The sequence below is a fragment of the Engystomops pustulosus genome, chromosome 9, assembly GCF_040894005.1.
Source record: "Engystomops pustulosus chromosome 9, aEngPut4.maternal, whole genome shotgun sequence".
Classification (NCBI taxonomy): domain Eukaryota; kingdom Metazoa; phylum Chordata; class Amphibia; order Anura; family Leptodactylidae; genus Engystomops; species Engystomops pustulosus.
In genome coordinates, this window is record NC_092419.1 from 19,684,574 (window position 1) to 19,712,192 (window position 27,619).

Sequence of the window (27,619 nt, forward strand, 5' to 3'; positions counted from 1 at the left end):
TATAATTTCCTTCATTGGAGTCAAAAGATCAGACTCCAAAAAATTAGAGGCTGCTGCTGACCGGACGACTGACGACTGTCATCATTTTAGTCTGATGAAGGTTTTTTTTTTACCCAAAACGGATCACCTTTTATTAATTTATACATTAAAAAGTATTTGGAACGTAGTATAATCGATTTTGTCCTAAATTGGAAGAAGACATGCATATGGGTTCCCAGTGCACTACCTTAGCCCTATTTTCTCTCCTTCGTACCATTTTGCTTTCGGTCCTTATTGGAACTGGTCTTGGAGCTGCTGAGGTAACCCATATGGGCCACCAAGGTTGCTGACCCTGTTCTGGGTCCTGTCCGCTACACAACAAGTAGGAACCAGGTGAGCACCTATAACTACTTACCACAACATCCCTGATAATTTAGGGATAATATAACACAAGGCGCCGCCCTTTCTTGTTGTTCTTTGTCGTTTTTTTGTTTCTGGAGAGTCCAAGAAGAGCGCAGTAAAGTAAAGGTGTATAGTGGGCAGCAATAATTTTATTTCCAGTGCTTAGTTGAAGTGAGGCACCGTGCCCCAAACGGAAGACCCCAACAGAGGAGGAAACAGAAGTGGTTGGGGGGGTGGAGGGCTGCCCGAAGACAGAACCGAGGCGACATCAGATCCTGCAGACTTAATTGCGTGACAATGCAGCCTCGAGGGAACCTTGCCCATACCGCATCAGCAGCCCTGGAAAACCCAACTGAGGTTCCCACAAGGTCTCCCATACACGAACAGGAAACCATTGAGGCACCGGGGATGGAATAAGCTTTTATGTTCAGGGTTTCCTGTCCCTGAGGGCACACTTCCTCTCTTTGTGATGTTGTAAAACACTCCAGTCACATCTGATGTATTGAATTATACCTTGTGCAGGGCCTAAAGGGAGGAGCAGGACTCTAGGTTCTAGGAATACAATGAAAATGAGTCATGCTCCTCCCTTCAGGCCCTGCACCAAGCATTACTCAATGACTTAGATGTGACTGGAGTGTTCCTTTAAATACTGGAGTCAATAAGAGGTCATAGAGAAAAGAAGCAGCAAAGTTCTAAAAGTTGAAAGTTGCCAATATTATTAACTGGAGCTTAAATTCTCATGAATCAAGTGTTACCCAAAAGGCCAAGTCAAGCAGTGATAAAAAAAATGTCCTCATATCTGATATTTGTGTGTTTTCCTTCTCATCTCCTGCCAAGCGATGACTTCTCATTAAGGTCCCACTAACATAATTCCCATAAATACTCGCGCTCCTTTCAGTTTGGTCTATACCTTCCATTGTGCAATTTTCTTCCTCCCACTTACCTATTGTTGGTTTTGTTCCTTTGTTTACATGAAATTGTTTTTTAATTGATGTTCCCTTCACTATTTAGATGGGGGGATGTTGAATTTATGACACAAAAATACAGTGTAATTTTGTCTGTAAGTGACTATTGTTGCGGCAATAATTGCCCTTTTTGATGGAGAATAATGGAATTGTTCCTGCGGATTGCGGAATACTTTGTTTCATTGTTATTGTAAAGCCGAGGAAAAGTAACCTTCCTGCCACGATGTGATACAGTACAATAAAAGAAGCTGAGAAAGATCTGGCCGGGCTGCAGCCAGTGAAATTAAAGCACATAACGTAAAAAATATGAGGGTGAGATATTAAAGGTGATGTCAGGTCAGTTTCCGGCATCTTCCTACGAAAAATACATTTTATTGCATAAGAAAAAGTTCAGCAACTTTCTCACATAAGTTATGTATCCTCTTTGAATCAGTAAAGAGAAAGAAATGATATGATGCAAGATATGATCATCCATAACATGTGATATTATTACATTGCAGACATCCCGGCCCCTCCTGACCCTGCACCATGTGTCATCCATAACATGTGATATTATTACACTGCAGACATCCCGGCCCCTCCTGACCCTGTACCGTGTATCATCCATAACATGTGATATTATTACACTGCAGACATCCCAGCCCCTCCTGACCCTGTACCATGTATCATCCATAACGTGATATTATTACACTGCAGACATCCCGGCCCCTCCTGACCCTGTACCATGTATCATCCATAATATGTGATATTATTACACTGCATACATCCCGGCCCCTCCTGACCCTGTACCATGTATCATCCATAACATGTGATATTATTACACTGCAGACATCCCGGCCCATCCTGACCCTGTACCATGTATCATCCATAACATGTGATATTATTACACTGCTGACATCCCGGCCCCTCCTGACCCTGTACCATGTATCATCCATAACATGTGATATTATTACACTGCAGACATCCCGGCCCATCCTGACCCTGTACCATGTATCATCCATAACATGTGATATTATTACACTGCTGACATCCCGGCCCCTCCTGACCCTGTACCATGTATCATCCATAACATGTGATATTATTACACTGCAGACATCCCAGCCCCTCCTGACCCTGCACCATATATCATCCATAACATGTGATATTATTACACTGCAGACATCCCGGCCCCTCCTGACCCTGTACCATGTATCATACATAACATGTGATATTATTACACTGCAGACATCCCGGCCCCTCCTGACCCTGTACCGTGTATCATCCATAACATGTGATATTATTACACTGCAGACATCCCGGCCCCTCCTGACCCTGTACCGTGTATCATCCATAACATGTGATATTATTACACTGCAGACATCCCGGCCTCTCCTGACCCTGTACCATGTATCATCCATAACATATGATATTATTACACTGCAGACATCCCGGCCCCTCCTGACCCTGTACCATGTATCATCCATAACATGTGATATTATTACTCTGCAGACACCCCAACCTCTCCTGACCCTGTACCATGTATCATCCATAACATGTGATATTATTACACTGCAGACATCCCGGCCTCTCCTGACCCTGTACCATGTATCATCCATAACATGTGATATTATTAAACTGCAGACATCCCGGCCCCTCCTGACCCTGTACCATGTATCATCCATAACATGTGATATTATTACTCTGCAGACACCCCAACCTCTCCTGACCCTGTACCATGTATCATCCATAACATATGATATTATTACACTGCAGACATCCCGCCCCCCCCCCTGACCCTGTACCATGTATCATCCATAACATGTGATATTATTACACTGCAGACATCCCGGCCCCTCCTGACCCTGCACCATGTATCATCCATAACATGTGATATTATTACACTGCAGACATCCCGGCCCCTCCTGACCCTGTACCATGTATCATCCATAACATGTGATATTATTATACTGCAGACATCCCGGCCCCTCCTGACCCTGTACCGTGTATCATCCATAACATGTGATATTATTACACTGCAGACATCCCGGCCCCTCCTGACCCTGATATTATTACACTACCTATACCATGTAAAACACCTTTATATAGTGGTCATGTTGTACAAAGAACAAAAAAATATTAGAAATTAAACATAATAGACAATTTGACACAGACTGAAAATTACAATCAAAAACCAATCAATTACTTCCCATAGATGGCGCTATTCTGTTACTAGGAGTGATGGGGGAGGATGAAAGAAGGTGCGAGCAGGTGGATAGAGATAGACAATGATGCAATAGTAATTTGAGTTAAATTACTTAAACCTGAGCTCCGCTCCTTCTGTATCATAAGAAAATGTCAGGACACTTTACTCTACTGGGTTCCGGATCTGACGGATGCATCTCCATGGTAAACCTGCAAATTGGACTCAACCCTCTGAAAGGGCTCATTAGTTTCCTCCTCAGTTTCTTTGTGTAAACTGAAAATCCATTTTCTTTTCTTCTTTTCGATAGTTAGTGATATGTAAAACATTTTCTGAGGTCTGAGATCGGCCAATGAGGAGAAACGTGGATGCAAATGAATCTAAACACATCTGTAATGGAGAACATCTGCCTCCTGCAAAGCTGAATGCAAGGTCTACAGAGAGCGGACATACAACACCCCACCGACCACCAGGGCTCATATCAGAGACCTTTCTATTTCAGTGTCAAAAAACATTTGGTTACAAAAAAATATATTATCACAATAGGAATTGCATTTGATCAAATAAAATCCTCTAAATGCAAAGAGCAGAAGAGGAATCTGCAACTTATTCATAGGAAACCCAATACCCAGCACACGGCAACAATGATACAACCAAAGATGCATCAGATCTTATGGACCACAGTGACCCCAGTCAGTAAGTGCCATCTCTAGGACACAGACAGAGAGTAGTGGTAACAGGCTCTCTATGTATATGCACTACTACTCCTATCCTGTGTATATGGGCACAGCACAGTACTACTACTCCTATCCTGTATATATGGTTACAGTACAGTATTACTACTCCTATCCTGTATATATGGATGCAGCACAGTACTACTACTCCTATCCTGTGTATATGGGCACAGCACAGTACTACTACTCCTATCCTGTATATATGGTTACAGTACAGTATTACTACTCCTATCCTGTATATATGGATGCAGCACAGTACTACTACTCCTATCCTGTATATATGGGCACAGCACAGTACTACTACTCCTATCCTGTATATATGGGCACAGCACAGTACTACTACTCCCATCCTGTATATATGGGTACAGCACAGTACTACTACTCCTATCCTGTATATATGGGCACAGTACAGTACTACTACTCCTATCCTGTATATATGGGCACAGTACAGTACTACTACTCCTATCCTGTATATATGGTACAGTACAGTACTACTACTCCTATCCTGTATATATGGACGCAGCACAGTACTACTACTCCTATCCTGTATATATGGTACAGTACAGTACTACTACTCCTATCCTGTATATATGGACGCAGCACAGTACTACTACTCCTATCCTGTACATATGGGCCAAGCACAGTACTACTACCCCTATCCTGTATATATGTGCACAGCACAGTACTACTACTCCTATCCTGTATATATCAGCACAGTACAGTACTACTACTCCTATCCTGCATATATGGGCACAGCACTACTACTCCTATCCTGTATATGTTGGCAAAACACAGCACAGTACTACTACTCCATTGCTGTATACAAGGTTAAAGGACAGCACTACTACTCCTATCCTCTATACTGATTTCCCCTGTGGGTAATGCATGCACTTTGCTCTCTGTCTCACAATCTCTTATATTGTCCCTATTGTATAGGTTGTAGTATTTGCTGATCATCTCCTCCGTGTATCTTCCCGGGTGAAGAGCTTTTATATAGCAGCATAAAGCAAACACCTCCCGTGTAATTAGAGAACATTAATTACTTCTAAACATGTGAGAAATAACGACATCTGCTATAGAGGACTGCGGAGTCCTGCTCATTAGGAGAGAAGAAGCACAAGGTGTATACAGGGTAAAGAGAGGAGATCATAAATATATATATAGGAACTTCCATCATAGTGGCGTAAAGAGATTTTCTGAGATTCAGAACAGAACAAGACGATTACAAACTTTTTGGGAGCCCCGAGTATTCTAGTGGTGACCTCAAAGGGAAGAAAATAATAATTATCCTTATTATAAGAGTTAAAAAAAAAAAAAAGACGCATCAATTTGGCTCAGGAGACCCCAATGGTCAAGCAAACTTTAAAAAAATTATAACTAAATTGACATTTAAAGGGAATCTGAGAGGCGTTAACATAGCTCCTCCATGATGTAGCTTCACAGGATATTACACTGTGCCTGAGCTGAGAGTGGGAGACAGTGTAACAGCTTGTGAAGCTACATCACGGAGGGGCTCTGTCAACACTCCACAGAGTCCTTCTGGCTTATTAGCATAATTATAAAAGTTGATTTTAGAAGGATGGAGTCCATGGATAACAAATATAAGAAGATACCACAGTCCCGGTGCCCGGATCTGTGAGTAATGTCCCTGGTTTATCAGGATGGATTCTGATCGGAGATTTTCTTTAAATAGTTACATTATGACATAAAGGATTTTTAACTGGATGAGAGAACTATTGATATATATTTTAGCTTTTGGTAACAGCGTATACAATATTTTATCACATCAATCATCGGAGAAGGAAACACAGACCAGAGCAGTGATCCGGGACAATGCGCTGAAATCCCGGGATTGAGGTCACTTACTGTCAGCCTCGGAACAAAATCACCACTCCGAAAAGTCGTCGTATCTCTGACAACAAGTGGATATCGAGCGTTCCGCTCCGCGCTGTACAATGGGCGCGTCGGCTGCTTTATCATTCAGTTTATAAAGAATTAGAAAAGGGAAAGTACAAGCAGATCCTCTGAGTATTTGTAGCAGAAGAAGCGTCAGCGGAACTGCTGGCACATAACATGTTAATGTATACGGAGCTACATACGGCCATTTAAGTATCTTCACATGGATGATACAACACAGAGGAGACATTGGAGCACATTGTACACGCAGAATATAAAGTAACAAATCAAAGACTCCGCTCCCAGGCTAAAAAGAATAAAACACAAAAATGCGGGTCAGAACAGCCCAAAAGATACACGTCTCATGTAAAGGAGTCTATGAAGCAAGTGGCTGCTTCTGGGAAAAAACAAACAAAAATATAAATAAATACAAATGAAAAAAGTCCCATCCAATTAGATTCCCCAAACCGCACCATATACAGGGGGGTGGGGGAGGGATAAGTATTTGATTCTTGGCTGATTTTGTAACTTTTCTCTTCTACAAAGAATGGAGAGATCTGTAATTCACCTAAAAATAAAATACTGCAAGAAGCTTCTCCTACTCTGCACTCATCATTTGTAGAAACTCCTCCTACTCCGCACTCATTACTTGTAGAAGCTCCTCCCATTCTGCACTCATTACCTGTATCTTCTCCTCCTATTCTGCATTCACTACCTGCATTATCTGTATCTCCTTCTACTCTGCACTTATTACATGTAGCTCCTCTTACTCTGCCCCCATTAACTGCAGCTCCTGCTACTTTGTTCTGATTGCCTGTAGCTCCTCCTACTCTGCACTCATCACCTTAGACCAGTGATGGCAAACCTTTTAGACACCGAGTGCCCAAACTACAACCAAAACCCACATATTTTTTTGCAACGTGCAAATGTGACAATTTAAGCAGTAACTTATGCACACCCTGCTCTTTCACAGGTTTAAATTGTATTGGCACCTGAGGACAACAATACAGTAGAAAGAAGGAGAGGAATTTTGAATTATCATTGTAGCATCCTTCTAGGGTCCTGGGCTGCCTGGGACTGCAAGAGACCTTGAATCCTGTCTGCCGATTTCTGCGCTGGGGTGATGGCGAGGGTGCCCATAGAAAGGTCTCTGAGTGCCACCTCTGGCACCCGTGCCATAGGTTCGCCACCACTGCCTTAGACCAAAGGTCTCCCTATCTGTGGGTTAGTGCACGGCTTGGCAAGTAGGCAGGGACAGAGGTTGTAGGTGAGTTCAGGGCTGAACTCAAGACCCTATTGAGACCACACTACAGTGATATAGCAAAGATGGAAAACTATTGATGTCCTATCCACAGAACACCAGAATCTGGAGCTAAAATGGGTCAATGTTCTACTAAACAGTTTTGTAGGGAATTTCGAAGGAAAACCCAGGAGCAGGAGGTGAAGTATCTTATGTCTCCGCATCCCCCTAAATCCCAGGACCTACTGCAGATAATTGATTCTACACTTGACTCTTCTCCGCAGCCTCTTTAGACACTCTGTGACTCTTCACTATTCCCAGTTAATTTCAATTAATTACTAATAAATCTAATTATTAGGGGTTCTGTTTGCAGTTAAGCACCTCTCCTACGGCTCTCCAGGGGCCCCGAATATGAGGGCTGCTCCACTATGACAGATGAAAGGATAAGACAGGAATAATTACACTGGATCTCACTAGGATTTTTCCTAAAAATACGTAAAAACCCGTCTCTAAATCGCAGTTTAAGTAGAAGGTTTAATGGGATCGGTATCAGTAATGCGCCGCACTAAAATAGCAGCGCTCCGGTTCTGTGTTCTGCCTAATTGCTGTGTGAATCATATAATCTCACCATGTGTCTGGCCTGTCTTATGGTAAAGCGAGGCTCATTAATATGCATTATAACATTAAAGCCAGACAGGTTTAGCTCAAGTAGGAATCTTAACTAATTATAGGTAAAATGTTCTATAAATTATTCCCCTGAAATACCTCATTATGTCCTACCTGTCAGTGCGATCCGCCCGTCTGTCTACTCCGCCAGCATCCCATGCTTATGTGTCAGCTCCAGCACCGGCACCGGCGACCCGGAGGCAGCAGGTGAGCAGAACAAAGGTAGAAGAGAGAACAACAAGAGACATCATTAAACGGAGACGTTGTGTTATTATATAGTATACAGATACAAGAAAGAAAACAGATTAGAAACAGCAAGAAAGAAGGAACTGTACAGACATGACAGCAAATACTAAACTTATATTCAGCGTAGATACAGTATATTATACCTAAGGGGCAGTATTATAGTAGTTATATTCCTGTACATAGGGGGCAGTATTATAGTAGTTATATTCTTGTACATAGTGGGCAGTATTATAGTAGTTATATTCTTGTACATAGGGGGCAGTATTATAGTAGTTATATTCCTGTACATAGGGGGCAGTATTATAGTAGTTATATTCTTGTACATAGGGGGCAGTATTATAGTAGTTATATTCTTGTACATAGTGGGCAGTATTATAGTAGTTATATTCTTGTACATAGGGGACAGTATTATAGTAGTTATATTCCTGTACATAGGGGGCAGTATTATAGTATAGAGATGAGCGAACATGCTCGTCCGAGCTTGATGCTCGGTCGAGCATTAGGGTACTCGAAACTGCTCGTTACTCGGACGAATACTTCGCCCGCTCGAGAAAATGGCAGCTCCCGCCGTTTTGCTTTTTGGCGGCCAGAAACAGAGCCAATCACAAGCCAGGAGACTCTGCACTCCACCCAGCATGACGTGGTACCCTTACACGTCGATAGCAGTGGTTGGCTGGCCAGATCAGGTGACCCTGGGATAGACTAGCCGCTGGCCGCGCTGCTCGGATCATTCTGTCTCTGGATGCCGCTAGGGAGAGAGCTGCTGCTGCTCAGGGAAAGCGTTAGGGTGTTCTATTAGCTTACTGTTAGGCAGGAGTGATTCTCAAAGAACCCAACAGCCCTTCTTAGGGCTACAATAACGTTCTACTTTTTTTATTTTAATTTGCATCTTTTACCATTTTGTGAGGAATTAGCAGGGGGACTTGCTACCGTTGTGTTTAGCTCTTAGTGGCACACATATCCATAGCAAAGACCGAAGTGGGAAAATTCAGTAGGGGTTGGATTTCTATTAGGCAATAACTCAGTGTCATCTCATCTGGCATAGTAGTGTGCTTCCTTTGATACTTGGCTAGAAAATAGCCATAGGAGAATACAAACAGCTTCTTGAAGCCTACAGTAGCGTTCTATATATTTGATTTCTGGTTGATCTGCTGGTGGCTGTAGTTTCTGCAGTGCATGTACTTGCCAATTCTGAGCAATTTGTAGTGAGACTTGCGACCGCTGTGTTCTGCGCTTAGTGGCGCACATATCCATAGCAAAGGCCGAAGTGGGAAAATTCAGTAGGGGTTGGATTTCTATTAGGCAATAACTCAGTGTCATCTCATCTGGCATAGTAGTGTGCTTCCTTTGATACTTGGCTAGAAAATAGCCATAGGAGAATACAAACAGCTTCTTGAAGCCTACAGTAGCGTTCTATATATTTGATTTCTGGTTGATCTGCTGGTGGCTGTAGTTTCTGCAGTGCATGTACTTGCCAATTCTGAGCAATTTGTAGTGAGACTTGCGACCGCTGTGTTCTGCGCTTAGTGGCGCACATATCCATAGCAAAGGCCGAAGTGGCAAAATTCAGTAGGGGTTGGATTTCTATTAGGCAATAACTCAGTGTCATCTCATCTGGCATAGTACTGTGCTTCCTTTGATACTTGGCTAGAAAATAGCCATAGGAGAATACAAACAGCTTCTTGAAGCCTACAGTAGCGTTCTATATATTTGATTTCTGGTTGATCTGCTGGTGGCTGTAGTTTCTGCAGTGCATGTACTTGCCAATTCTGAGCAATTTGTAGTGAGACTTGCGACCGCTGTGTTCTGCGCTTAGTGGCGCACATATCCATAGCAAAGGCCGAAGTGGGAAAATTCAGTAGGGGTTGGATTTCTATTAGGCAATAACTCAGTGTCATCTCATCTGGCATAGTAGTGTGCTTCCTTTGATACTTGGCTAGAAAATAGCCATAGGAGAATACAAACAGCTTCTTGAAGCCTACAGTAGCGTTCTATATATTTGATTTCTGGTTGATCTGCTGGTGGCTGTAGTTTCTGCAGTGCATGTACTTGCCAATTCTGAGCAATTTGTAGTGAGACTTGCGACCGCTGTGTTCTGCGCTTAGTGGCGCACATATCCATAGCAAAGGCCGAAGTGGGAAAATTCAGTAGGGGTTGGATTTCTATTAGGCAATAACTCAGTGTCATCTCATCTGGCATAGTAGTGTGCTTCCTTTGATACTTGGCTAGCAAATAGCCATAGGAGAATACAAACAGCTTCTTGAAGCCTACAGTAGCGTTCTATATATTTGATTTCTGGTTGATCTGCTGGTGGCTGTAGTTTCTGCAGTGCATGTACTTGCCAATTCTGAGCAATTTGTAGTGAGACTTGCGACCGCTGTGTTCTGCGCTTAGTGGCGCACATATCCATAGCAAAGGCCGAAGTGGGAAAATTCAGTAGGGGTTGGATTTCTATTAGGCAATAACTCAGTGTCATCTCATCTGGCATAGTAGTGTGCTTCCTTTGATACTTGGCTAGAAAATAGCCATAGCAATAGGATAGGATTGTTTGGTTTTAAAAACTCAAAAAAAAACAAAAAACACAAAAAAAAAAAAAAAAAAAAAAAACACCAAAAAAAACAAAAAGAAGTAAAAAAAACAAAAAAGTTATAACTCTCATTTTAAAAATGTTTAACCCGAGGGCTAGGGGTAGAGGACGAGGGCGGGGACGTGGGCGTCCAACTACTGCAGGGGTCAGAGGCCGTGGTCCTGGGCGGGGTGAGACACCACCTGCTGATGAGGGAGCAGGGGAACGCCGCAGAGCTACACTCCCTAGGTTCATGTCTGAAGTTACTGGGACTCGTGGTAGAGCACTGTTGAGGCCAGAACAGTGCGAACAGGTGATGTCGTGGATTGCTGACAATGCTTCGAGCAATTTGTCCACCACCAGTCAGTCTTCCACGCAGTCCACCCATGTCACCGAAATCCCCACTCCTCCAGCTCCTGCACCTCAGCCTCCTCCCCCCCAGTCTGCCCCCTCCCAGGAAAATTTGGCATTTGAACCGGCATACTCTGAGGAACTGTTTTCTGGACCCTTCCCACAGTCACAAACCACTTGTCCGGTTGCTGCTGAGCAATTTTCCGATGCCCAGGTTTTCCACCAGTCACAGTCTGTGGGTGATGATGACCTTGTTGACGTAGTGGAAGTGTGTAAAGAGGTGTCCGACGATGAGGAGACACGGTTGTCAGACAGTGGGGAAGTTGTTGTCAGGGCAGGAAGTCCGAGGGGGGAGCAGACTGAGGGATCGGAGGATGATGAGGTGACAGACCCAAGCTGGGTTGAGAGGCCGGGTGAACACAGTGCTTCTGAGACGGAGGAGAGTCCTCGACCTGAACAGGTTGGAAGAGGCAGTGGTGGGGCCAGACGGAGAGGCAGGGCCAGAGCTGGTGCATCAGCGCCACTGTCAACTAGTGAAGCTCCCGTGGTGAGGGCTCTTGCGGCGAGGGCTAGATCTTCAGAAGTGTGGAGGTTCTTTAAGGAAACACCGGATGACCGACGGACTGTGGTGTGCAACATTTGCCAAACCAGGCTCAGCAGGGGTTCCACCACTACTAGCTTAACTACCACCAGTATGCGCAGGCATATGAATGCTAAGCACCCCACTCAGTGGCAACAAGCCCGTTCACCTCCGGCCGTGCACACCACTGCTCCTTCCCCTGTGTCAGCTGCTAGTCAGCCCCCCGCCCAGGACCCTGGCACAAAAACCCCATCGTCGCCTCCACGATCCTCCACAGCATCCACCAGCGTTCAGCTCTCCATACCCCAGACGCTGGAGCGGAAACGCAAATATAGTGCAACCCACCCGCACGCCCAAGCCCTTAATGTGCACATCTCCAGATTGCTTAGCCTGGAGATGCTGCCCTATAGGCTAGTAGAGACCGAGGCCTTTCGCAACCTCATGGCGGCGGCCGCCCCTCGGTATTCGGTCCCCAGCCGCCACTACTTTTCCCGATGTGCCGTCCCAGCCCTGCACCAGCACGTGTCAGACAACATAATCCGTGCCCTGACCAACGCCGTTTCTGACAAGGTCCACCTGACCACGGACACGTGGACGAGTGCTGCCGGGCAGGGCCACTATATATCTCTGACGGCACATTGGGTTAACTTGGTGGAGGCTGGGACCGAGTCTGACCCTGGGGCTGCTCATATACTGCCGACGCCGAGGATTGCGGGGCCTACCTCGGTCCAGGTGTTTCAGGCCTACTATGCCTCCTCCTCCTCCCACCCCTCCTCCACCTCCTCCTCCGAACTACCATCCGTGGGCACGGCGCCATCAGTCGGTAGCTCTAGGCACAGCAGCAGTGCCGTCGCTAAGCGACAGCAGGCGGTGCTCAAACTGCTGAGCCTAGGCGACAAAAGGCACACCGCCCAAGAGCTATTACAGGGCATCACGGCGCAGACTGATCTGTGGCTGGCACCGCTGAACCTCAAGCCGGGAATGGTTGTGTGTGACAACGGCCGTAACCTGGTGGCGGCTCTGCAACTCGGCAGACTGACACATGTGCCATGCCTGGCCCATGTGTTAAATCTGATAGTTCAGCGTTTCCTCAAGACATACCCCAATCTGTCTGATTTGCTCACGAAGGTGCGCCGCATCTGTGCGCATTTCAGGAAGTCCAGCCCAGATGCTGCCACTCTCAGGGCAGCGCAGCGCCGCCTCCAACTGCCCGCTCACCGACTGTTGTGCGACGTGCCCACGAGGTGGAATTCAACACTGACCATGTTATCCAGAGTTTACCAGCAGCGCAGAGCGATTGTAGACTGCCAGATGTCAACTTCCACCAGAACTGGTAGTCAGGTCAGTCAGCTTCCTCAAGTCTACAATGAGGAGTGGACGTGGATGTCTGATATCTGTCAGGTGCTGAGTAACTTTGAGGAGTCAACACAGATGGTCAGTGGCGATGCCGCCATCATCAGCCTCACCATCCCGCTGCTTGGCCTGTTGAAAAACTCTCTGGTCAGCATGAAGTCGGAAGCTTTGCGCTCGTCACAAGAGACAGGGGAAGAATATTCCCTTGTTGATAGCCAAAGCACCCTCAGGTCTGTTTCTCAGCGCATATCGGAGGAGGTGGAGGTGGAGGAGGATGAGGAGGAAGAGGAGGAGAATGTTGGCGAGACACAAGAGGGGACCATTGTTGAGTCCTTTACTGTTCAGCGTGTATGGGCAGAAGAAGAGGAGTTGGAGGAGTTGGAGGAGGAGGAAATGGACAGTCAGGCCAGTGAGGGGAGTGAATTCTTACGCGTTGGTACTCTGGCGCATATGGCAGATTTCATGCTAGGCTGCCTATCCCGTGACCCTCGCGTTCAAAGAATTTATTCCAGCACCGATTACTGGGTGTTCACTCTCCTGGACCCACGGTACAAGCAAAATCTTTCCACTCTCATCCCTGCAGAGGAAAGGAGTGTGAGAATGCATGAATACCAGCAGGCCCTGGTGCACAAGCTGAAACAGTATTTCCCTTCTGACAGCGCTAGCGGCAGAGTGCGTAGTTCTGCGGGACAAGTAGCGAGGGAGAGTAGGCGAGCAGGCAGCTTGTCCAGCACTGGCAAGGGTACGCTTTACAAGGCTTTTGCCAGCTTTATGTCACCCCAGCAAGACACTGTCACCTGTCCCCAGTCTCGGCAGAGTAGGGCTGATCTTTACAGAAAGATGGTGAGGGAGTACGTAGCTGACCATACCATCGTCCTAAATGATCACACAGCTCCCTACAACTACTGGGTTTCAAAGCTGGACATGTGGCACGAACTGGCGCTGTACGCCTTGGAGGTTCTTGCCTGCCCTGCCGCTAGCGTCTTGTCCGAGCGGGTTTTCAGTGCAGCTGGTGGCATCATCACCGATAAGCGTACACGCCTGTCGACTGACAGCGCTGACAGGCTGACGCTTATTAAAATGAATAAAGGCTGGATTTCTCAGAATTTCCAATCTCCACCAGGTGAAGGAAGCTCAACCTGAATAATTGATCCACTCCTCCTCCTCCTCATTTTCCTCCTTCTCCTCCTCTTTGTACAGTAAAGCAGAGGAAAATGGCTATTTTTTGACAGGGCCCACTGGCTCTTGCTATAGTACTTCATGCATTTAATTTTTCTGGAGGGCCACCTACCCGGTCCTCTGTTTGAAACAATTTTTGTGAGTGCCACATACAGGCACTCAATCTATTCCATTTTACTGCAGGGCCACCTACCTGCTCCTCTGGTTTGAAACATTTTTGGGACTGCCACATACAGGCACTCAATCTATTCCATTTTACTGCAGGGCCACCTACCTGCTCCTCTGGTTTGAAACATTTTTGGGACTGCCACATACAGGCACTCAATCTATTCCATTTTACTGGAGGGCCACCTACCTGCTCCTCTGGTTTGAAAAATTTTTGGGACTGCCACATACAGGCACTCAATCTATTCCATTTTACTGCAGGGCCACCTACCTGCTCCTCTGGTTTGAAACATTTTTGGGACTGCCACATACAGGCACTCAATCTATTCCATTTTACTGGAGGGCCACCTACCTGCTCCTCTGGTTTGAAAAATGTTTGGGACTGCCACATACAGGCACTATCCAAATTAAATTGTCTCCATAGCAGCCTCCACACGTTGTCTCCATTGCTACCTCCAAAAGTCGTCCATATAGCTGCCTCCATACATCGTCCCTTTATCAAACGAGGTGTGTCAGGCAGAAATTTGGGTTGTTTTCATGGATTCCACATCAAAGTTGTTAACTTTGTCGCCACCCTGCTGTGTTATCCACAAAATATACTGGCAAACTTTTACCATTTAGGGATATTATTTCAGCGCTTCTTGCGCATCTGTTTACATTCCCCTCACCCGGCATATCCTAAACTTATAAGAACGCTACTACACTTGATCTTATACAAAAGGTTCTTAGAAGTGCTGTTTGGGGAGTAGCCTAGAGACAGGGGTTTGAATTGGCGTAAGCTCGCCTGGCAGCGGAGCGCCAGCTCCATGCGCATCATGCGCTTCTTGCGCATCTGTTTACATTCCCCTCACCCGGCATATCCTAAACTTATAAGAACGCTACTACACTTGATCTTATACAAAAGGTTCTTAGAAGTGCTGTTTGGGGAGTAGCCTAGAGACAGGGGCTTGAATTGGCGAAAGCTCGCCTGGCAGCGGAGCGCCAGCTCCATGCGCATCATGCGCTTCTTGCGCATCTGTTTACATTCCCCTCACCCGGCATATCCTAAACTTATAAGAACGCTACTACACTTGATCTTATACAAAAGGTTCTTAGAAGTGCTGTTTGGGGAGTAGCCTAGAGACAGGGGCTTGAATTGGCGAAAGCTCGCCTGGCAGCGGAGCGCCAGCTCCATGCGCATCATGCGCTTCTTGCGCATCTGTTTACATTCCCCTCACCCGCCATATCCCAAACTTATAAGAACGCTACTACACTTAACTTGGTGCAGGCTGGGACCGAGTCTGACCCTGGGGCTGGTCATATACTGCCGACGCAGAGAATTGCGGGGCCTACCTCGGTCCAGGTCTCAAAGGCCTACTATACCTCCTCCCACCCCTCCTCCACCTCCTCCTCCTCCGAATTACCATCCGTGGGCATGGCGCCATCAGTCGGTAGCTCTAGGCACAGCAGCAGTGCCGTCGCTAAGCGACAGCAGGCGGTGCTGAAACTGCTGAGCCTAGGCGATAAAAGGCACACCGCCCAAGAGCTATTACAGGGCATTCCACATCAAAGTTGTTAACTTTGTCGCCACCCTGCTGTGTAATCCCCAAAATATACTTGCAAACTTTTACCATTTAGGGATATTATTTCAGCGCTTCTTGCGCATCTGTTTACATTCCCCTCACCCGCCATATCCTAAACTTATAAGAACGCTACTACACTTGATCTTATACAAAAGGTTCTTAGAAGTGCTGTTTGGGGAGTAGCCTATAGACAGGGGCTTGGATTGGCGAAAGCTCGCCTGGCAGCGGAGCGCCAGCTCCATGCCAAGATCCAACTAACATAGTTTTAACTGCAGCACCTTTAATCTACTACTAGTTCACTGCCTCCATACATGGTCCCCTTATCAAACGAGCTGTGTCAGGCAGAATTTTGGGTTGTTTTCATGGCTTCCATGTTAACTTTGTCGCCACCCTGCTGTGTAATCCACAAAATATACTGGCAAACTTTTATCATGTACCGATATTATTTGAGCGCTTCTTGCTCACCTCCTTTGGTTCCTCTCTGACACCCATTGGTTTGAAGCCTGAGTCCATTTAGGGTATGTTGCCATGCCACTCTCTAGCCTGCTGCCGCTGCCTCTGCCTCTGCATGCCGTCCCCTATAGTGTCAGGGTCAATTATTGGATGTTTTACATGCTATCTAGCTTCATTCTGTCACTCTGTCATGGCCATGCTGTTGCCCATAATTTTGGCATAATGGTGCGATTAAGCAGCCTCAGAGGCATCCATGCATGCTGCCCCTGCTGTTTCCTGTCCATTTCCGTGGTGTTTCCATCCTTTTCTGAGGTTCCCAGGTGTTTGGCCAAGCTTCCCTGTGCAGAGCCTTGGTCCCCTTGAAAAATGCTCGAGTCTCCCATTGACTTCAATGGGGTTCGTTATTCGAGACGAGCACTCGAGCATCGGGAAAAGTTCGTCTCGAATAACGAGTACCCGAGCATTTTAGTGTTCGCTCATCTCTATTATAGTAGTTATATTCTTGTACATAGGGGGCAGTATTATAGTAGTTATATTCTTGTACATAGTGGGCAGTATTATAGTAGTTATATTCCTGTACATAGGGGGCAGTATTATAGTAGTTATATTCTTGTACATAGGGGACAGTATTATAGTAGTTATATTCTTGTACATAGGGGGCAGTATTATATTAGATATATTCTTGTACATTGGGGGCAGTATTATAGTAGTTATATTCCTGTACATAGGGGGCAGTATTATAGTAGTTATATTCCTGTACATAGGAGGCAGTATTATAGTAGTTATATTCTTGTACATAGGGGGCAGTATTATATAAGTTATATTCCTGTACATAGGGGGCAGTATTATAGTAGTTATATTCTTGTACATAGGGGGCAGTATTATAGTCGTTATAGTCTTGTACATAGGGGGCAGTATTATAGTAGTTATATTCTTGTACATGGGGGCAGTATTATAGTAGTTATATTCTTGTACATAGGGGGCAGTATTATAGTAGTTATATTCCTGTACATAGGGGTCAGTATTATAGTAGTTATATTCTTGTACATAGGGGGCAGTATTATAGTAGTTATATTTCTGTACATAGGGGGCAGTATTATAGTAGTTATATTCCTGTTCATAGGGGGAAGTATTATAGTAGTTATATTCTTGTACATAGGGGGCAGTATTATAGTAGTTATATTCTTGTACATAGGGGGCAGTATTATAGTAGTTATGTTCTTGTACACAGGGGGCAGTATTATAGTAGTTATATTCTTGTACATAGGGGGCAGTATTATAGTAGTTATATTCTTGTACATAGGGGGCAGTATTATAGTAGTTATATTCCTGTTCATAGGGGGAAGTATTATAGTAGTTATATTCTTGTACATAGGGGGCAGTATTATAGTAGTTATATTCTTGTACATAGGGGGCAGTATTATAGTAGTTATGTTCTTGTACACAGGGAGCAGTATTATAGTAGTTATATTCTTGTACATAGTGGGCAGTATTATAGTAGTTATATTCTTGTACATAGGGGGCAGTATTATAGCAGTTATATTCTTGTACATAGGGGGAAGTATTATAGTAGTTATATTTGTGTACATAGGGGGCAGTATTATAGTAGTTATATTCTTGTACATAGTGGGCAGTATTATAGTAGTTATATTCTTGTACATAGGGGGCAGTATTATAGTAGTTATATTCTTGTACATAGAGGACAGTATTATGGTAGTTATATTCCTGTACATAGGGGGCAGTATTATAGTAGTTATATTCCTGTACATAGGGGGCAGTATTATAGTAGTTATATTCCTGTACATAGGGGACAGTATTATAGTAGTTATATTCTTGTACATAGGGGGGCAGTATTATAGTAGTTATATTCTTGTACATTGGGGGCAGTATTATAGTAGTTATATTCTTGTACATAGGGGGCAGTATTATAGTAGTTATATTCTTGTACATAGGGGGCAGTATTATAGTAGTTATATTCTTGTACATAGGGGGCAGTATTATAGTAGTTATATTCTTGTACATAGAGGGCAGTATTATAGTAGTTATATTCTTGTACATAGGGGGCAGTATTATAGTAGTTATATTATTGTACATAGGGGACAGTATTATAGTAGTTATATTCCTGTACATAGGAGGCAGTATTATAGTAGTTATATTCTTGTACATAGGGGGCAGTATTATAGTAGTTATATTCTTGTACATAGAGGACAGTATTATGGTAGTTATATTCCTGTACATAGGGGGCAGTATTATAGTAGTTATATTCCTGTACATAGGGGGCAGTATTATAGTAGTTATATACCTGTACATAGGGGCAGTATTATAGTAGTTATATTCTTGTACATAGGGGGGCAGTATTATAGTAGTTATATTCTTGTACATTGGGGGCAGTATTATAGTAGTTATATTCTTGTACATAGGGGGCAGTATTATAGTAGTTATATTCTTGTACATAGAGAGCAGTATTATAGTAGTTATATTCTTGTACATAGGGGGCAGTATTATAGTAGTTATATTCTTGTACATAGGGGGCAGTATTATAGTAGTTATATTCTTGTACATAGGGGGGCAGTATTATAGTAGTTATATTCTTGTACATTGGGGGCAGTATTATAGTAGTTATATTCTTGTACATAGGGGGCAGTATTATAGTAGTTATATTCTTGTACATAGAGAGCAGTATTATAGTAGTTATATTCTTGTACATAGGGGGCAGTATTATAGTAGTTATATTCTTGTACATAGGGGGCAGTATTATAGTAGTTATATTCTTGTACATAGGGGCAGTATTATAGTAGTTATATTCTTGTACATAGGGGGGCAGTATTATAGTAGTTATATTCTTGTACATTGGGGGCAGTATTATAGTAGTTATATTCTTGTACATAGGGGGCAGTATTATAGTAGTTATATTCTTGTACATAGAGAGCAGTATTATAGTAGTTATATTCTTGTACATAGGGGGCAGTATTATAGTAGTTATATTCTTGTACATAGGGGGCAGTATTATAGTAGTTATATTCTTGTACATAGGGGCAGTATTATAGTAGTTATATTCTTGTACATAGGGGCCAGTATTATAGTAGTTATATTCTTGCACAGACTATAGAATGGCTAGATTATAGTATAATAAAATAGAAAAAATATTAGGCGGAATGGAAACAAACATGTTCTGTTGATGGACCTGAGTTCTAGTTAGTTCCTATGGACTGAGCACAGTGAAGTGGACAGGAGTCCTTGCAAAATACAGAAATGTGATGCAAGGAGTCCCCTTTGGGCTGCCAAACAGAATAGATTACAGTTTAACAACTGCACAACACTGGGCTCAGTCCATATGATCTTTCCAGCACATGAATCGGTTTCCATAGGCTGATCAGGTCGCTGTTAGTTGTATTTCTATGTTAGTCAGTATTCTGGTACTTACTGGAGTGGCCATTTACTATCTTGCAATCCCACCCTCATTTATATTTCATCTCTAAAGATGAGAAACCTTTTAAATATTCTAGAATCTTCTCTCTCGGGTCAGGTTTATAGTCCTATACATTAGATGAACCTTCCAGGACTGAATAGCCAGGAATCCAGTGCAGGTGATTCCATCCATGAGCTGCGAGTGTTAGAGTCACAATCACTGACAGGCGCTGAATGTGTCTATTATCTCCTTACTTCCCGGTAAAAGGGTAAGAAGAATCTGTAATTCAGCAGATGCAGATGGGTAAATGCGCTAAGAACATGCGGAAAATCTGCCTGAACCTCTCCAAGTGGATAATATGACGATGAGCTGATTACTGCTGCAGGTGACAGGAGGCGGCTGGAAAGATATCTAATAGAAATAATAAATTATGGCAAAAATAGATCAATGCAAAAAGTCTAAGAAGATCATTGCAGACAAAGGTAAATGGCTGAGCTGTAGGGTCATCAGTAACAATGTCCAAAATGCTCAAAATAAATACATATTGGGGCTCATTTACTAAGGGTCCGCGGACTGCGATTCTATCAGGTTTTCCGAATATTTCCATTTTGCGACGAATTGCCCTGGATTTTTGGCGCATGCGATCAGATTGTGGCGCATCGGCACCGGCTTGCATGCGCCAGAAATCGGGAGCGTGGCCGCTGGGCAACCCGACGGATTCGGACAAACCAAAGAATTTAAAAATGAAATTTTGTCTCAAGAACATCACTTACATGCACCAGGAAGAAGAAGGTGAACTCCGGTGACCTCAGCTGGGAAGCGACACATGCAGGATATCGGACGCACAATCTTAGCGAATCGTGGCAGCTCCGAAACCTCGTCAGACATTCCGGATCGGCGGCGTCATCGGGACGGGTAAGTAAATGTGCCCCAATGTATCAAACATTATAATAATCAATTAAAATAATCAATAATAATTAAATAATAGTAATAACAATAATGATAACAACAGTGATAATAATAATTAATATATTATTGCATAATTAATTAAAAATATATAATAATAACAATAATAATAATAAAATATTATTAAATAATCAATTCAAATAATCAATAATAATTACATAATAATAACAACAATAATAACAATAACGATAATATTAATAAAATATGATTGCATAATTAATAAAAAAAACATAATAATAAAAGTAATAAAATAATCTATAATAAATAATACTATAATAATAATTAAATTATAATAGCAATAATAATTATTATTATTATTTTATTGGCAAAAAAAATTCTTTACGATGAGCAGTGTCTGTAGTATCTGTAAGGGTATTCTTACATTGGCGTTTTTTTCTCCTCAGTGATTATTTTCACTGAACCCAGTTTTGGCCTATGTGCACATACACATTGGTTTTCTCCTCCTGGCTCCAGTGATTTGTCACTAATACATTACTGAACCTTTCTTTCAATGGGCTTTTTCACACTTCGGTTTTTTTCACTGATCAGTGATCATTTCAGGACCTTTTTTTGTGTTCACTGACAACATTGGGCCTGTGGAAAAAAAAATAAAACAATCTGTATGTGTCCATAAGCCAAAACTGGGTTCAGTAAAATAAATCATTGATGTAAAAAAACGCCAATGTGAAGCAGCCCTAAGACTGGAGAGCAATAATGAGCTGAGAAAAAAAGTGAAAAATGGGAATGAATTGAAAAGAGTTGTCTAAGCAAGGGGTTAGTAATAAAAATCATAATAATATTACACTATTGCTATTACTATTAACATTGAATAATACCAGAAGCGTAATTATTAAAAACAAAAACTATATCTTCAGCTCCTCCTGCTCTATAACGTGCTGCCTGTTGATAGGACAATATTTACTATCTGGTCAGCTCCTCCTGCTCTATAACATCCTGCCTGCCGATAGGACATTATTTACAATCTGCTTAGCTCCTCCTGCTCTATAACATGCTGCCTGCAGATAGGACATTATGCACAATCTGCTCAGCTCCTCCTACTCTATAACATGCTGCCTGCAGATAGGACATTATGCACAATCTGCTCAGCTCCTCCTGCTCTATAAGGTCCTGCCTGCAGATAGGGCAATATGTACAATCTGCTCAGCTCGTCCATTACTATAATATGCAGACTGTGTATAGGACTCTATATACAATCTTCTCAGCTCCTCCTGCTCTATAACGTCCTGCCTGCAGATAGGGTACTTTGTACAATCTTCTCAGCTCCTCCTACTCTATAATGTCCTGCCTGCAGATAGGGCACTATGTACAATCTGATTAGCTCCTCCAGCTCTCTAATATGCATCCTGTGGATAGGGCACTATATACAATCTGAGCTCCTCCTGCTCTATAACAAGTGTAATGGCCCACTCAGTAGGGAATAATGAACTAATCCTCCTCATTTTAAGTTCCTATATCATACTCAGAGTCTGATCCCCTCTGTTAGTCATTTACAGGAAAACTGTATATTCATGGATTCATTTGTTGGTATGTGCCGCCATCTGATTTTTTTGGGTAATGCAAAAGTAAGTACCATCTGCCTGAAGGGAAGGGTTAAAATTCTAGATATTTATAATAACTGTTATACATTGTTGATCCTGATCTGCACCGAGCTCTGCAATTAGTTAGATGCCTGGAACCCCTCCCAGAGTAGAAGTTTACTAATACTCCATCTTCCAAAACGGTCTTAGAGAGTCTTCTGTGAGTGCTGAGCAGGAGGACACATCACTTGTTTGGCAGAGACCAAGCGTGTTGCTGCTGTCTCTCTCCTGAGAGCTGTAGGCTCCATCATGCCTGCAGCTCTGCCTCTCCTTTGCAGAACCTGCGTAAAGTTGCTGCCCAGCAACCTACTACTTCTCCAGCCCCAAGTTCCTGGATCTGGTCTATGAGCTACCACCAGACTGAATCCAACCACCAGCTACCTTAGACCTGGCAAATAGGACCTCTACCTCAGCCTGTTACCGATGCTGCATTGGAGCCTTTGAATAAAGAGACTGTGGGGCACATTTACTAAGGGTCCGAATCGCGCATTTCCATCAGGTTTTTAGAATTTTACCGTTTTGCACCAAGTTGCCCCGGATTTTTGGCGCACGCTATCGGATTGTGTCGCATAGGTGCCGGCTTGCATGCGACGGAAATGGGGGGCATGGCCTTCGGAAAACCCGACGGCTTGACACGCTCTTACAAGCACTTACAAGAACCAGGAAGAAGATGGTGAACTCCGGCGGACCTTGGCGGACCTCGGCGCAGCTGGTGGATATCGGGCGCACGACCTTAGTGAATCCTGGCAGGACGTGAATCCACGTCGGACAACGCGCCGCGGGATTGCGAATGGACCGGGTAAGTAAATGTGCCACTGTGAGTCTATGTTCATGACTTCTGTCTAAACGTGTGATGCCTGGCTGCCGCTTACATCAGTGGCCTCCCCTCTACCATCTACCTGGGGATCCATTTACTGCACATACACCGGCAGTGCCCCAAGGGGAACCTCCATTGTGTTGTGGCCTCCCACTCTTCTTGCATCTTGTTGGTGGCCCTGCCCAGCGTGGGAGTGACCTGTTCATTTAGACCAAGCTGCCATGACCTTTTAAGTGCTCAGTCAACCACTCAGGTACCAGGGGAATCCAGCTGCCCCCACACCATAGGTTCAGACCCTGGTGGGATGGCGTTGAACGTGCTGTGTGTAGTGACGATTGTATTCACAATGTGACAATTTACCTTTAATGTAAACTGTGATTTTTATCAAAAATTTTCCATGGACAATTCTAAGCAGTTTTACTACACAATGTTCGCTGCTCTATTTGTGACATTTTGTGTTGCTCAGTGTTATACATTATGTTTTCCGTGATGAAAAGGCTTTCAAAGTCCCCAAGATTTAAAGAGCGCCATTATGTGCCAGCACTTGAGCGTTTCTCTCCTCATACCAATGTTTTGTCGTGTAAGGACAAACTTAATGAACTTGAATCACATTGACCGAACACGAAGAAGGAGACAAAGAGTTTTTTTTCCCCATCATTCTTCCTTTTCACCTTATAATTAAGATTTCAATTGGAGGAAAAAAAAAATTATATAAAATCTACTTGAGGCCAAGGACAATGCCGGCTTTATAGGTTGTATGTGCGGAGAATCGGTGGCTCCCTGCAACAGGTTACCATCGAAACAGAATCTAGGACACAAGTTTTACAGCTATTACTCTTATAAGTGACATAAGACGGATAGGACCACAGGATAGGCTAGGACCTAACTTGCTGATCGGTGGGGGTCTCGGTGATCGGAAAATGACTTGATTTTGAGAAAGTCCATCTTATTTCCCAAAATGTAACAAAACTAATAGAATACCAAATACATTAAAGTATCACAGACCAATACATCTGTTTTATCCCTTCTTTATTTGTAAATTGCTATGTAATTTCTTACCTGAACTGATTCCAACTTAATCTTACTCTAAATTTTTGCTACTGTTACTTTTCTGTTTAACCCCTTAAGGACCAGGCCCTTTTTTTTGTTTTTGGGTCTTTATTTTTCACTCCCCACCTTCAAAAATCTATACCTTTTTTACTTTTGCATGTTAAGAGCTGTGTATGGGCTTGTATTCTGTGTAACAAATTGCCCTTCATAGTGACGGTATTTAATATTCCATGCCGTGTACTAGGAAGTGGGAAAAAAATTCTGAAGGCAGTGAAAATGATGAAGAAACACATTTGCGCCATTTCTTGTGCGCTTGGATTTTTACGGCTTTCACTGTGAGCTCCAAATGACAGGTCTACTTCATTCATTGGGTCAGTATGATCATGGGGATGCCAAATTTGTATAGGTTTTATAAAGTTTTCATACATTTACAAAAATTAAAACCTCCTGTACAAAAAAAAAACCTTGATTTTACTGTCTTCTGGCACTAATAACTTTTTTATACTTTGGTGTACGGAGCTGTGGGTGGTGTCATTTTTTGTGAATTTTGATGAAGTTTTCAATGATTCTATTTTTAGGACTGTATGAGCTTTTGATCACTTTTAATTGAATTTTCAATATTTTTCAAAATGGCAAAAAAATGCCCTCTGCGACTTTGGACGCTATTTTCCGTTACGGAGTTAAACACAGTGAAAAACCGTTATAATATTTTTATAGATCGGGCATTTTGGGACACAGTGATACCTAATGTGTTTATGATTTTTAATGTTTATTTATATTTATATGACTTCTAGGGAAAGGGGGTGATTCAAATTTTTAAGTTTCCTTAATGTAATTTTTTTTTTAACTTTTTAATTTTTTTTTTACTATTTTTCTTAGGGTACTTTAACCCTTGGTTGTCTGATTGATCCTACCATATGCTGCCATGCTACAGTATGGCAGTATACGGGGATTTTGCAAACCATCTAATCGCACATTGTAATAGCCTAAAACATGATAGTCTCGGATCTTGGTGTGATCCATGGCAACGGATCACAGTTCCCTGATGCCGGCGGCGATCAAAGGGCTAGCACTGATCGCGGGTATCTGCGACTGGGGTTTGCTTCATTGTGAGGGCTCAGCCTCTTCAGACTCCCCCATGCACAACAAGACGTAAGGGTACATCTTATTGCACTATGGGGTTAAAAGCCAGGGAAATTCCACTAGATTTACATATAATTTTGAAAACCCTACTACCTGCTTAGACCCTAGAAAATAGTAAAAGCTCAACTCCAATATTTATTTTTTTTAAAGATCAGTGGCTCTTGGGAAATAAAATAACCTATTTCCTGATTAATTATGTGCAGTAGTTTTGTTGTTATCCTCCTCAGTTTAGCCTGGCTCTGCAGTAGCCGTGTCTCCTGGCTTTGCTGATTTCTCCTGTGATTCTGTAGAGTTGTTAAGAGATATGTTTTCATGTAGGGGAGTGGTTGCTGCTTCCTGCTCATTCTAGAGGAAGCTCATGTGGGAGTGCTCTCTGTGTGTATCTGAGTGTGTACGGATCTGTGAATGCAGAAGTCTCCAACACGGAGGTAAAAGATCTCCCCTCTTCTGTATCAGCACCTCATCCCAGACTGTGACTCTGCAGACCTACCTCTTTCTGCACCCTGTGCTGTTTCATATACTGCTCTGCAGCCTCCTACCACCACCTTCTGCTCTCCAAACACTTTTTGCACTAGTGATGGGTTGTTTATAGGCTGTAGTTGCATTTTTGTGCCATCCACCAGGAATTGCAACTTTTTTATGACTTGCACACAAAATGTTATAATAAATTCCCTCCAATTTAATTAAAAATGACAAAACTAGATGGGAACTAAGCTTTGCTATGTTTCATGCTCTCATGTGCATGGGGCGGCTGGATGCACAGTTGACCTGTCGCTCCATTCATAAGCGAGAATTGGTCCCATTGGGAACCCATCCACCAATCAGATTGTTATCCCCTACCTTGTGGATAAGGGGTAACAATCATAACTTGTGACAACCCCTTTCAGCCTTGCCCATACTTAGACTTGGTATTTGGCCAGAAATCAATCACTCGGTGACTGCAGAGGACTTCAGCTTTTATTTTTGCATTTTTGACTACTTTTTTTCATTTTTGTTAAACAGTTTCTTTTCACCTGAACAATCCCTGGGAAGGTTCCGCTTCTTCCCACCCTTCTATTAAGGTCATCACCAATATTTGAGCTCCTATTATTCAGCCTTTTCAAGTTTCAGTGCAATGAATTTCATCTGATTATATGTTGAAAAACTGTTTCCCGACTCTCCTCGTCTGTTGACAAAGAAGCAATTATTTCTCTTCTGTGGACGATGGTTTTGTCTCTTCTTGACAGTGGAAGCATTTGTACAATTCGTTATTTGTCTTATGTACCTAAATCCTCAGAAATGACTAAGCAGAGGAGCACAATATGAGGTGTAATTAGGGAGAAACTAGCAAAGAAAACATCTCATGTCCTTCCCTGAGCAGAGGCTCCTCCTGGGACGTCACCAGGACTCGTAGTTTCCTGGAGAGGAAGCAGTTACTTCCTGTCAGCCATATTGGATCTTATCCATGTTACCAGGTCAATAGTCTGTGTTTTTATCACCACCCACCTCTAATCCCAGCAGTAGGGCCCGGGTCACAGGTGCACCCATGGGTCTCCCTGTGCCCCCTCTTCCCTGCAGCAGCCACACTGACCTGTCCACGATCCACCCTCGATCTCCTCGCTCCAGCATGCGAGTCCCTGCCTCATAGGGCATGCACGCACCAGCGTTCTGAGATCTAAAGTGCCAGCGCACAGATAATTGCCTCTGGCCTGCTGCCCTTCCTGTATAAATCCAGGCCCTTTCCTTTGTGCCTTGCTGGATCTTCGTGCCTTGTGCCCTAGGGAAAGCTTGTCCCGTATGCTCCTTGTCTGTATTGTGATTTCCTGTTGTGACCCCGATTCCGTTATTGACTACAATCCTGTGCTGCCTGTCCTGACCTCCTGCCTGTCTCCAACTACAATCCTGCTGTACAACTTTGTACTTCCCCTTGGCTGCCACCGCAGACAAAGTCGAGCCTGTGGAGCGACCTGGTGGTATCCTGCAGCAGCAAGTCCAACCCGCTTTGCGACGGGCTCTGATGAAAACCGGCTGCCACTTAGGCTCAGCTCCCAGGTGTCGGCTTTCGTCATCGTCAGCGGTGGTCCTGTGGGTCCATTACCCCTGGTGCCTGACAGGGCCACAGGCATCAGGCATTAATAATG